Raw genomic sequence first — 12,788 nt, 5'->3', positions numbered from 1 at the left:
GGTTGTGAAGAGCCCTGCTCGTGTCTGCTCTGTGTTATGGTTGTGAGGTTGTGAAGAGCCCTGCTCGTGTCTGCTCTGTGTTATGGTTGTGAAGAGCGAAGTCGAAGGGCAGTGACAGACCCATTTGCATCCATGACTAATCGTGGTGAGTGCCCAGTTGACTGGCAGGAGCAGTGCTGCCAGGTGTGAAGCTGGCGGGTGAGAGGCAACTGACATGGACGGACACGCCTGCTCCTCATCACCTGCCGTGATAGTGCAGGCCAGGCTGACCAGGAAAGCTGCCAGCCCCAGTTCCCTGGACCACTTGGGAGAGCTCCCCTGGAGGGCCAGGCCCATCAGCACAGGGGCTGGGGGAGAGAGCTAAGGATGGAAAAGCCCTGGAAGCTAATTCAGAGGAGAAGAGTGTCTTCAGGTTCCTCCTGTACCCTGTCAGGGATCGAGGCAGAGGCCCCGGATGGACCAGAGACTCCGAGGCCAGGATGCAAACATCATAAAGTCATGTAGCCGGGAGCCTGGTTCCTGTCTGCGGCTCTCAGAGACCCCATTGTGTTGTCCTGGCATCAGGTCGGGGCTGGGGGGCCACTCCCCCATGACGCCCGCCAAGGGCAGCCTTTGTCATTCCTGGCCTGTGCTCAGACCTGACGAAACTCATACGCGGGGCTTTAGGAGTGAGAAGCCAGATCCAACTCCTCAAGAAGGTGGATTACTATGGAATCATTGAATTTTTAAAATTTAGGAGTTGTCATACCCTTTTCAAAACTCTAATCCCAGGATATTGAAATCCTTCTAATAAGGATTTAACATCCAAATTAAGCAAATATGCACAGGAGTTTTCAGATAACTCTTCTTAGTTTGAAATCATTGCATCCAGACACTGAGAAATAGTTGACTTACTTCAGATGGCAAATCCAGGCTCCCGCAGTCTATTTAGGAAATTTTATTGGAGTGAATTATTTTTTAAAAGTAGAGAGAAGTTCAACACCCCATTCTGAAAGATGCCTTTCAGAGTGTTTCCTAAAGCAAAGGGAACGTCCAACTCCGTGGAAGAAACAATGCCTCGTGACTCAACGCCCTCTCACAGAGCCCCAGGGTGAAGTCTGTTAGCACACTGTTTTCTGAAAACTATAGGTATTTTTGAAAGTATCTTTCATGTGTGGGTGTGAAATAGAATACTTCAGAATTGTTTTTCTGTAAATTTCTAATTTTTAAAATTTAACTTTCAAACCCTTCAATTGTAGAGAAAAAAAAATAAAAAACCTTATTTTCTAGGTCCCTGGCCTTTCCCACATCTCCATTCTCTTCTTACAAGAGTGAGGCCAGGCCTGTGTGAGGAGTAAGACCACCAGGGAAGGGAAGGGGATTGACGAGGACCTGGGGAGAGAGCAGGGGGATTAACACCCCAGGAAGAGTGAGGCCAGGCCTGTGTGAGGAGTAAGACCACCAGGGAAGGGAAGGGGATTGACGAGGACCTGGGGAGAGAGCAGGGGGATTAACACCCCAGGTCATCCTGTCCTCGCCACAAGAAGGGTTTTGAGCTGAGCAAACCTGGGGGTAGGACCCTGGCTGGTGACCACCATACAGCGTTTTCCTTGTAGAAATGATTGAAATCTTTCTGGAAATTGTAGTATTCACATCTGAACATGAGTTTGCAGCCATAACAAATTTAAATTTAGTGTTAAGTCCACAGTTTAAATATCTGAAGTAGAATTGTGAGGCCCATTCATACATGTAATTCAGTAATAACTTGAAGAACAACGTTTTAGGAGACCAGAATGAGAAATCTGATCTTATATACCGCCAAACCATTTTTTTGATGAGAAATGTATAATTGATAAGTTATCTATGTCATAGAAAACTGCTCCTTCTTAAAATATGTGGTCAGAAGATAATGTGGAGATAGCTATGTCCTATTATTAATATAATGATGCTGCTACCAAGATGTGAACATTAATTAAATGTCATAACATAGTTTGGGATTAAATGAGAAAATGCAGAATAGTATTTTATGAAAGCTTTTATCTGATATGTTTGTGAAAAGAAAAGCAGGATTGAATTGGAAAATAATTTATTGAACAATTACCTTAGATTTCAACCTCAGTTCTGTAGAGGTTTTATGATACATTTGATTCTATTCAGAATTTGTTCCTTTGGTGAGTCCCTGCAGTCCCTGAGTACAGGAAGTGAGGAGGCCGTGATTATGGGCGATGCATGGAATAGGGGAGTCAGGCCATAAGTTAGGTTTATAATGAGCCTTGAGGCAGCTCACGATCCATACCTGCTTGTGGGTCCTTGATTTTAAGGGGTATGTATTAGGAGAGGAATGAAATAGCGGACTGTTTTGGTTGCATTAGAAATGCTTTTTGATGGCGTTAGTTTGTCTAGATATCAGTTAACAGAACACTATGAAAATGCTACCCAGAACCTTAAATTAAAGTGATCAGCTCTGGATTGACTCTGGGGTCATAAAAGAATTAGGACGCAGGAGGCAGAATAAGTTCAGCCAGGCTGCTGTGTGAAAAGTTCCATTAGAAGCTACAGAAGTTTTCCCATTTACTTTTTATCATCCAGTAAGTTTTATAAATCTTGGTTTGAAAATTAAAGTTCCTATATATGCTAATGTTAAGATGTTAGGGGCTTCATAATTATATAATGGTCATTTATAAAAGTGTGGAAGCACAAATTGGCTGAGCCTTTTCTCTCAACTTGAACACACTGAAGTCCTTGGTGTTTGAATGAGTTGGTTTTAAAACAACAATTTTTCATGGGTAGAACTAACCACCTTGGTAGTTGTGTTAAATCTGATGGTCTATAAGGTGCTTTCCACAGTGATCGTCCTTGACTCCTGTCGAGGCAGCTTGGACTCCACGGTAGCGAGGAACCACAGGTGGGCTGACTTGGGCAGCAGGGACTCCCTTCTCACCGTTCTGGGAGGTGGAAGTCCAACACCAAGGTGCTGTGGGTTTGGTTACTGGCAAGGGCCGGCCTCCTGGTTTGCAAGCGGCAGCCTTATGTGTGTGTCCTCCCATGACAGAGTTACTGGCAAGGGCTGGCTTCCTGGACTGCAGGTGAAGGCCTTATATGTCCTCACATGGTACAGTTGCTATCAAGGGCCGGCCTCCTGGTTTGCAGGCGGCAGTCTTATAGGTGTGTCCTCACATGGTAGAGACAGTGAGGTGGGGTGGGGAGAGGAAGAACAAGAGAGAGAGAAAAAGAGAAAAAAGAAAGAGAGAAGCGAGAGCGCTGTATCTGCTGTCTTTTCCTGTTCCTTTAAGGACACCAACCCTATCAGATAGGGTCCCCTGAATGACCTCATCTGACCTTAGTTACTTCCTACAGGCCCTGCCTCCAATGCAGTCACACTAGGGGGTCGGGACTTCATCATGGATTTTAGGGGACACAGTCCCATTCCCAGCACTTCCCATTAGGGCTCACAGTATGGCTCTCACTTTCCAGATGCAGAAACTTGATTTTAGAGAGATTTAGAGACCTAAATACCTAAATGGCTGGTTCAAACGTACACAGAAAGGAACATTTCAGGAGACTGCACAAAGCAGTTATGAAATAAATATTATTTTGGCTTAGCTAAAATCATAGAGAACAAGCTCCTCAAGTTCTAGTAAACAAATGTTTATGTTGGTTGTTCAAGTTGTAATTTTTTCTTACCTATCTTAAGAATATTAGTCCAGATTTTACCACAGGTGATCAGTTTCTTGATATTTCCTTTGAAATATCAAGGATATTTTAGGATATTTCAGGATATCTTCGTGACATGTATAAGTGAATCAAATGACAGCTTTAAAATGTCATTCTTTGGCAGTCTATCAAGGCAGAAACTAACTTGTTTCTTCTCAAAATGTATTTTCTCTCATCTTGTACTTGCTTGCTTGCAAATACATTAACAGCTAAAATTTTAAAATGTTGTAGAGCATTTTCAAAAATTCCATACAGAGAGGCCTCCAGTTACTATGACATAGACAATTCACTGTGCTCATCTTCCGTAGCACAGAAAAGTTCTTAGAAGCGTGAGACTGTTTGCTGTGTCACACAGAGGAGCAGCTAGTAGGTGGACGGATGCCTTTCTCCCCACTCCCTCACTGGGCCATGAACACTGCAGAATTTACTATCTACTGAGGGAGAGAAGGAACCCTCGCTTGTTCTGCAGTTCACACTCATCGTGAGATGCATTCTGGCCTGCAACGTCAACGGTCCTCGTGTTGAGGAGGAAAACCGTGTGCTTCCCACATGCAGGAGTAACTCCCTGTCCCTCCTCTACAGAGGATACCCCTGGAAACCCACTGTCCACACAATGGCATTTATTTATTCAGCTTTATTGAGCTGTAACTAATAAAAATTATACATGCTTAAGGTGTGCAGGGTATATTCTCATGTGCGTATATATTATGAAAAGCACACTACAAGCAAGCTAATTAACACGTATATCACCTCTTATGGTCACCTTTGTTTTTTGTGGTGAGGACACATGAGGTTTATTCTCTTAGGAAATGTCAAGGAAATACAGTATTATTAACCATAGTCACCATGCTTTCCATTAGAGCCGCAGAACTGGTTCACCTTACAGCTGAAACGTTGCACCCTTTGGCCTGCATCTCCGCGCCGCCCCCCACCCCGAAACCCCTGGTAACCACGGTTCTCTGCTTCTGTGTTCAACATTCTTAGATTCCACGTGCAGGAGAGACCGTGTGGTGTGTGTCTTTCTGTGCCTGGCTGATTCCACTCAGCCCAGTGCCCTCCAGGCTCATCCGTGTTGTTCCAGATGGCAGGATTTCCCTCTTTATGGCTGAAGGATGCTCCACTTGGTGGATCCGCTACGTTTTCTTTATTTTTGCATCTGCTGGTGGACACTTGGGTTGTATCCATATCTTGGCTGTTGTCAGTAATGCTTTGATGGGATTTAAGAGCCTGTCTGTTACTCTGTCCAGTGGTGCAGTGTGGCTGGGAAGCATCTGTGGCGTTTCAGGTAAATACTGAGAATGCGGATGTGATAAGAGCCCACGGTATGGACGTCCCAGGGTAGCTCTGACTTTGCTGTTCACAGCATCTGGAACGCAGCCTAAGACCAAGAAAAAGTCAACACGATCACTCTGTAGCAAGATCCCTGAAATGCAGCTTTTTCTGTGTATAAAATTATTTTTGTCAGTTAAAAATATATGCGCAAAAAATTTTAACTCAGGTATATTTGCTCTAATTTTTGGTTTCTTTCCTTTGAGTTTATAAAGTATTCCCCCTAAGAAGGACATTCCTGGGGTGTCTCAGGCTGTGGAAGTCCTCACAGCAGCCTTCCTGCATCTGCACCTGCACCGCTGTCCAGGGCGGGAGCTCCCAGGTGTCCCCTTCGGCATGAGCTCTGCCACCGTCTGACTTCTTTGTCCTTGCTTTGCACAACAGATTCCTTTCAGAGCCATTCAGCCCGAACATGCTCATGTTTCCACCTAGAACTCAAAGAAAGTCTGTCACTTCTGTTTTTCCTGTAGTGTCTTTTTGAGGTAAAGGCACCCTTTGGCCACTGTCCATCTACCCCAGGCCACCTCGTACACCCCTCAGAGCGGCACCAGTCACCCTTGTCTACCTGAAGTTGGCAGCAGTCGCATTCATCAGATTAGCAAACACAGGTGCATGGCTTAATGCGCAAGAGGTTTGGAGATTTTTACCATTTCACTAGCCAGTTAAGGCCCTATTGTGCTTTTAGCTTTTTATCACAACCTACGCTTAAATATCCCAGGCACCTGTGGTCAGAGGACGTGAAAAAATTGATCATTCATGGATTAATATTGGTTGAAGATTGTCCTAAACACGGCTGACCTCAGCAGAGATGCACAGTGAAGAGGGAGCCTGTCCTGGGGTTGGCGGGAAGAGACCAGATTTGAAACAGGACTGAGTGCCCCGCCCCACTTCCCTTTCACCACCTTAGAGAAGGTGGGCCCCTCGTTTCTTCATGGAGCTCCGTTCCTCACAAGCAGATTGCAGATCGCCCCACTTCCCTTTCACCACCTTGGACAAGGTGGGCCCCTCGTTTCTTCACGGAGCTCCGTTCCTCACAAGCAGATTGCAGATGGCATGGCAGCTGTGCAGAGACTCCCTGGATTTCACGGGGCCTATTCTTTATCACCGTCTTTGTTTTCATATGTGCAATACCACACATTAAAGGTTTGAAATAGTGTCATTACTGTCATATTTAGCCAAGGTTGCTTTGGAAATATAATTTAACAAGTATTTCAGTTTACATGAAGAATTTCTTTTGAATTCACTTTCCGATAGTGCATTTTAACCTAAACTTGGTTTGTTTTCTGAACTTTTTTAAAGCACAGAACTGTTACACTTCGCAGACAGGCAGTTGGCGGCTTGGGCCTGAGTATAAAGGTATGGGAAATGGTTTTCTTTATTCCTGCTTTTTATTTTTGAAGAACTTTTTAGTGTGAATCATGATAACCGTGTTTCTCTCTGATGGCTTTGTCTTTCAGGGAGGTTCTGAGCACAACGTCCCCGTCGTCATATCAAAAATATTCAAAGACCAAGCAGGTAAAAACAGCCAAAATGACCTGTGTATGCATCGCAGCCGTTTGTAAGATAACAAATTACTGAAAATGATTTGCTCGGTTACCTGAACTTCCGTTTTATTTTCATAGCTGTGTCTTTTTCAAAGGATGCTTCTTATGCCCTGATTTGAGGCTGCCCTTTTTAACCTCTGCTGATCCCTCTGACCCTTAAGACAGACAGTAATTCTCTGTTTGTTGTATCAGGTTATCCTCTAAAGATATTGATGATTCAGGGGTTTGAACGTGGAGTTTAAGGTATGTTAAAAATTGAGGAGAATTAAATACAGATGGAGAAGTCCATGGTGGTTGTTGAAGTATCTGACACAAGTCTCCAAGCGTAAGAACGTAACTTGCCTGTTGCAGGACTAGCTGACTGCGCCAGGCGGGGCTGAAACCCGTCTGTTCTGCACTTGGCAGCTGGCGGTACTGCACTGACTGCTACCCCAGTCCATGAAATGAAGCACTGGCTATGGGAATAATCACAAGAATAACTGACATTCATATTGAGAGATTACCCTGTGTGCAATCGGAAAGTGAGGGTGGGACTTCTGGCCACACATTCCACTATTGGGCAGATTGTTTCTCATACATTTCGATTTTGGACATAATGACCCCCCTGCGTTAAACTGCATGGATCTGTCTCCTTGTCAGGAGGATTTTGTGTCCCCAGAGCTGGCCTCCTCCCAGCTGGTCCAGCAGCTCCTGGGTGTGCAGCCTCAGGCCGCTCCTCCCCTGTTCTCCAGAGTAAGGGGCACCTGGACATGCGCTCTGTGTGGGGGGCGATTAGCTTATGTCCTTGAGGCCTGCAGGGGAAAAGGAAGTAAGACAGAGTGGGCGAGGCGGGGCGGCCTTATGACCTCATGTGCCTCACACCGGAAAGCACAGCCACTGCAGGGGACCGCTGGCTATGTCCCTGGAGGGGACATGCTTCACTCCACGCTCTACCAGAAATGTGGAGGTTTTGGGTGAAAAGCGCAGAATAAGCTCATACTTTTTCTCAAAACGTTCTTACTCATTTCATCCAATTTTACCCAAACCATAAGCCAGCATGCAGGTAGAGTGCCCTGAAGAGGACGGAGGTCCCAGGCTGGGGGAGCCTTAACCACCAGCCCTCTGAAGATGGGTGCGGTGAGGGCAGCAAGGGTCAGGTTGTATGAAGGTGGGTGTGGCAGTGATGGTCAAGTCCTCTGAAGGTGGGTGCAGTGAGGGCAGCAAGAGTCAGGTCATCTGAAAGTGGGTGTGGCAGTGATCAGGTCCTCTGAAGGTGGGTGCAGTGAGGGCATGATGGTCAGGTCGTCTGAAGGTGGGTGTGGTGAGAGCAGCGATGGTCAAGTCCTCTGAAGGTGGGTGCGGTGAGGGCACGACGGTCGGGTCCTCTGAAGGTGGTGCGGTGAGGGCACGATGGTCAGGACAGCGATGTGTAGTACAGGAGATCATGTTGAGATCATGTGGTGCAGGAGATCATGTTCTGCTGCGGAGATTGTCTCAGTGGGATGTGAATTCCCCACGGCAGCTCTGAACATGTTCTCAGGGAAGAGGTTTCCACAGAATGATTCACCGTGAAGTCTGCATCCGGGTAAAGATTCTTTTTCACCAGAAGGACATTTAGGAGTCAGGTCAGCAGCACAATTTCCTCCTTTTGAGCAAGCTTACAAACCTGCCTTCAAACTTGCAGCAGAGGGCTTTCCATTTAATCAGGAATTAGGGGCCAGCACGCCCCAAAACCCAGCGGCAGCCTCGGCCTCAGAGGCAGCAGGGGCTGTTCGGAAGGAAACCTAGGAATTTCAGTGTTACAGGAAATACCGTGTTAGTTATAACCAAGATGGCAGGAAAAGTGAGAGGGCTTTGCAGACCTCTGAATGAAAGGATAATTCTTTTTGAGGGGTTTTTTTTTTTTTTTTTTGGTTTGTTCCCCCACCCTCCCCACCCCCAGACGGCCTCTCACTGAGATGCCCAGGCTGGAGGGCAGTGGCGTGATCTCGGCTCACTGCAGCCTCCACCTCCCAGGTTCAAGTGATTCTCCTGCCCCAGCCTCCCGAGTAGCTGGGATTACAGATATCCGCCACCACGCCTGGCTAATTTTTGTATTTTTAGTAGAAGTGGGGTTGCACCATGTTGGCCAGGCTGGTCTCGAACTCCTGACCTCAAGTGATCTGCGTGCCTCAGCCTCCCAAAGTGCTGGGATTACAGGCGTGAGCCACTGCACCTGGCCTCTTTTTGAGGTTTTTAGAGCATTTCAAAAGAAACACTATGATTCATTTGAACTATAGTATTTTGTTGCATATATTACATCAAGTGTTATAATTGTGTTGACCAGCTTTGCAGAGCTCAGTGCTTTGGCGCATGTAAATTGTGATTCCACACGGAGCCGTGGGTCCACCGTTGCTGTGTCGGGTGTGGTTGGTTCCTGCTGCACCCCTGAAGCCATCTGACTGACTGGTGGATAGTGGAAAGAAGGCGTGGCCTGATGCAGCTCTGTTCCTCTCATCTTTGTGAACATTTTTAGTTATTTTCATTCATGGGGTTTTATTTTTTTAATTGGTGGATATGATGAAAAGTCTCAGAAAAGAGAATAAGACAGTAAGGTTAGCCAACAGGTAACATTCAGTAAAGGATGTTTATGGTTAATTCAGAAAGAAAATCTATTTTTCCTGTAGGGGGAGAAACAGGTCAAGAAGGCCACACTCCCTGGAGTGTGAGTGCGACCCTGGGGTTGTAGCCCGTGTGCCCTCCCAAGCCAGCATCCCTGCCTCAAGCAACCAAGGCTTGGTGGGTGTGGTCAGGAGAAACTGGGACCCAGGAGATCCCGTCTTACCAGACTGCAGACCATGCTGATGCACTTCTCTTCTGACATTGGAAGCTTCACAAGTAACTCCAGTGGGGAGCCCCAGTGGGAGGTCCCCACGCTCCTCCCGGGCCTGCTTCCAGGCTTGCATTCCGTACCCCCTGCAGATTTCCCACCCAGATCATTGCCTGCCTGTCCCTGCTGCCCCCTCATCCTGCCAGCTCGCCTGTCTCCATCCTCACCACCCCTCCAGACCCAGGCCGGCGACCTCAGCAGCACTTGGAGATGAACTTACATGGTTCCTCCCTGCACCTGCCTCTCCCCACCAGGATCCATTTCATCCGCTGTGCCAGAGTTCATGTTTTGGAGACACATTTATGTCCTCATTGTATGCACAGTCAGTAACAGAAAGTCCTGGCAATGAATTATGAGTTTAAGGGATCAGGTGCTTTGTCTCATTTATTTTATGTCTTCCGTGTAAACCACAGAACGAGTGTTTTACAGGCGAGCAGAGCCCCTGGGTTGTCCTGAATATCTTGTATTAAACTGACACAGGAGTCTGCCCTCAGGATGAGGGGAGTGCAGGAGGCTCTGTGAACTTCGATGCTGGAGCCCAGGCATGCATACCTCTACCCCACAGAAAAGAGCCCAGGAGCACATACCCTCTACCCCACAGAGCAGAGCCCAGGAGCACATACCTCTACCCCACAGAGCAGAGCCCAGGAGTGCATACCTCTACCGCACAGAAAAGAGCCCAGGAGCACACACCCTCTACCCCACAGAAAAGAGCCCAGGAGCACATACCCTCTACCCCACGGAGCACGGAATCGCCAGATAGGTCGGGATGAAGGGAGTGCAGGAGGCTCTGTGGACTTCGGTGCTGGAGCCCAGGAGCGCATACCTCTACCCCACAGAAAAGAGCCCAGGAGCACATACCCTCTACCCCACAGAGCACGGAGTTGCCAGATAGGTCAGGATGCAGACAGACCAAACACGGGGTGATTAGTTAGAACTAGGAATACCTACGGATGCCAAGAGAAACTGTCTGCATTCCTCCACGTTTTACAGCCTCTTCTGGATGAGCAGGTGTACATTTATCCCCAGGTGATGAAAGGCCAGGACAGGTGGGAAGGCTCTCCAGCTCTCATTCTCCAGGGACGCCAGAGCAGCCAGGTAGCCCGAGGCTTCACCTCGCTCATTTCTAAGAATGAGGCAGTTGTGAGATGTTAGATCAGCACAAAATAGAACATTATTAGTTTGCTTGTTTATCCATGAATTTGTCCAATCCTATTTAATAAACAACTTCTATGGATAAGACGCTTCTCGGGCCATCAGCAGAGACCAAGGCGGAATTCTCGCCGTTGCAAAGCTTGTAGACAACTGGAGAAGGCTGGCAGTGAACACTTGTGCGATATGTTTGCAGAAATGACGGCTCCTGTGGAGTGAGCCACACCGTGGTACGGAGGAGACGGGTAGAGGGTGCTGTTTCTTGTAATGTGGTGAATGATTTTATCCTGTGAGTAAGAGAGAGTCAGCTGAAGTTTGCTTTCTATCACAAGCCAAAATCTGCTTTTTGTCTCAAGTTAGCTTTCCGTAAGAATGAAGGGAGTCCCATTTTCCAATCCCAAGATCTAGACTGAAGTGCAGCAGATTGAATGAAGAATATTCCAGTGTTACTGCTTTATTGCTAATGAATCAATGAAAGGCATGTTTTAAAGCTATCAAAGTAAGTAGAACTTGACAAGGATAATATAAAATGGACTTTGTAGCTGAATGAGAAATGTTGAAACCTCAAAAAGAATCACAAGATACATCAGAAGCGCTGAGGTGCACGTGCTGTGCACTGCAGGTGGAATTTAAATTCTGAGTAGGAAGAGCCTTCGTCCTGAGGAGCGGCTGGAAGCAGGAAGGGGAGTCAGCATGCTGCCAGGCCATTCTTACCTTTGCAGGTAAGAGCACCCACACGCCAGAGCACCCGTACACCAGGGCACCCGCATACCGGGGCACCCTCACGCCAGAGCACCTGTACATTAGGACACCCACACACCAGGGCACCCACACACCAGAGAACCCCTACACCAGAGCACCTGTATACCAGAGCACCCCCAATTCTGGAGAGTTCTCCGTGAACCAGGACCACGTGTGAGCAGCTACAGCCTTGCCTGTGTAACTGGAGCTATTTTCACACCTGCTTCCCTGGCAGCTTTTGTTTCCTTTCCATTCCAGTGTTGTCAGGCTGATAGTGTTCTAGTGAATAAGAGAAAACTATTACAGACTCACACAATCTTTTAAATTAGGTAGCACTCACTAGCTCTGCTTCTCAGAAAGAAAGCCCTAAAGCTTTCTTTAGGTGCTCTGGTATGTGGGTGTGCAACAAATAATCCAGTTGTTTTTGCTTTAGAAATTGCCTGAGATACAAATCCTTCTGGCCCCAAAGATGCTGTCCTGAGACCTGCTTTGCCATTGCTCCTCAAGTTCAGCCAGTATTATGGCAAGTGTCATCGTCCACCACTGGGGACCTTCCTGGAAGATGAAAAGTACTTTTTAATTTAAATATACGTAATATTTCAAAATGTCTAGTGTCCTTCAAATTACTTTAAGAATTTAGACTTCCCTGTTATCAATGATAAATAGTCTCTCAGGGCCACTTAGAGAGACTCTCTGAGAAGAACCGCTCGTACTGAAGTTTAACTCTTTGAGGAGGACACGAAGAGTGTCCCTTGTGCAGGGACACTCACTGAAGTTTGGGGAAGTCTAGAAATTTTAAAAGAGCAGGATTTTGGAAATGAATTCAGGTCAACGTTCAAACCCCATGGTGCCCTTTTGAGTTGCTCTGAGACAGCCCAGGGCCTGCCCTCCAGGACCTTGGCAGAGGGTGGGGCCAACGGGTCCCTCTTCTAACGGACTGGTGGGAACAGTATCAGTTTCCTTATGACTGACACACTAGTGAGTGAAGATCATGATTATATTTATGATGGAAACATCTTGTTTATGCAGTTCACGTAGACAACGGGGATGGAATCGTAGGTGGCTAGATGTGGCATCTTCAGAGCTGAGGATGCTTGTGAGTTAAGCGAGCTTGGTGGTCACGGGTTTTAGGGCTTTCTTTCTGAGAAGCAGAGCTAGTGAGTGCTACCTAGTTTAAAAGATTGTGTGAGTCTGTAATAGCTTTCTCTTATTCACTTTCGAACACTATCAGCCTGACAACATTGGAATGGAAAGGAAACAAAAGCTGCCAGGGAAGCAGGTGTGAAAATAGCTCCAGTTACACAGGCAAGGCTGTAGCTGCTCACACGTGGCCCTGGTTCACGGAGAACTCTCCAGAATTGGGGGTGCTCTGGTATATAGGTGCTCTGGTGTGTGGGTGCCCTGGTATGTAGGTGCTCTGCTGTGTGGAAGCTCTGGTGTGTGGGTGCTCTGGTGTGTGGGTGCTTTGGTGTGTGGGTGCT

General features: G+C 47.0%; 1 protein-coding gene across 1 annotated transcript in view; it reads left to right on the top strand.

Moving 5' to 3' along the window:
• Positions 1 to 12,788, top strand: part of SNTG2 (syntrophin, gamma 2) — a 243,436-nt gene that overhangs the window by 8,402 nt on the left and 222,246 nt on the right. The window contains exons 2-3 of the mRNA XM_011960963.1: positions 6,322 to 6,378; positions 6,480 to 6,537. The gene's annotated coding sequence lies outside the window, so the exon portion shown is untranslated. The remainder of the gene's footprint in view (positions 1 to 6,321; positions 6,379 to 6,479; positions 6,538 to 12,788) is intronic.

This window comes from Colobus angolensis, unplaced genomic scaffold, assembly GCF_000951035.1.
Source record: "Colobus angolensis palliatus isolate OR3802 unplaced genomic scaffold, Cang.pa_1.0 Scaffold53, whole genome shotgun sequence".
Lineage (NCBI taxonomy): Eukaryota > Metazoa > Chordata > Mammalia > Primates > Cercopithecidae > Colobus > Colobus angolensis.
The sequence above is the reverse complement of the archived record's forward strand: the minus strand, read 5'-3'. Positions and strand labels throughout refer to the sequence as shown.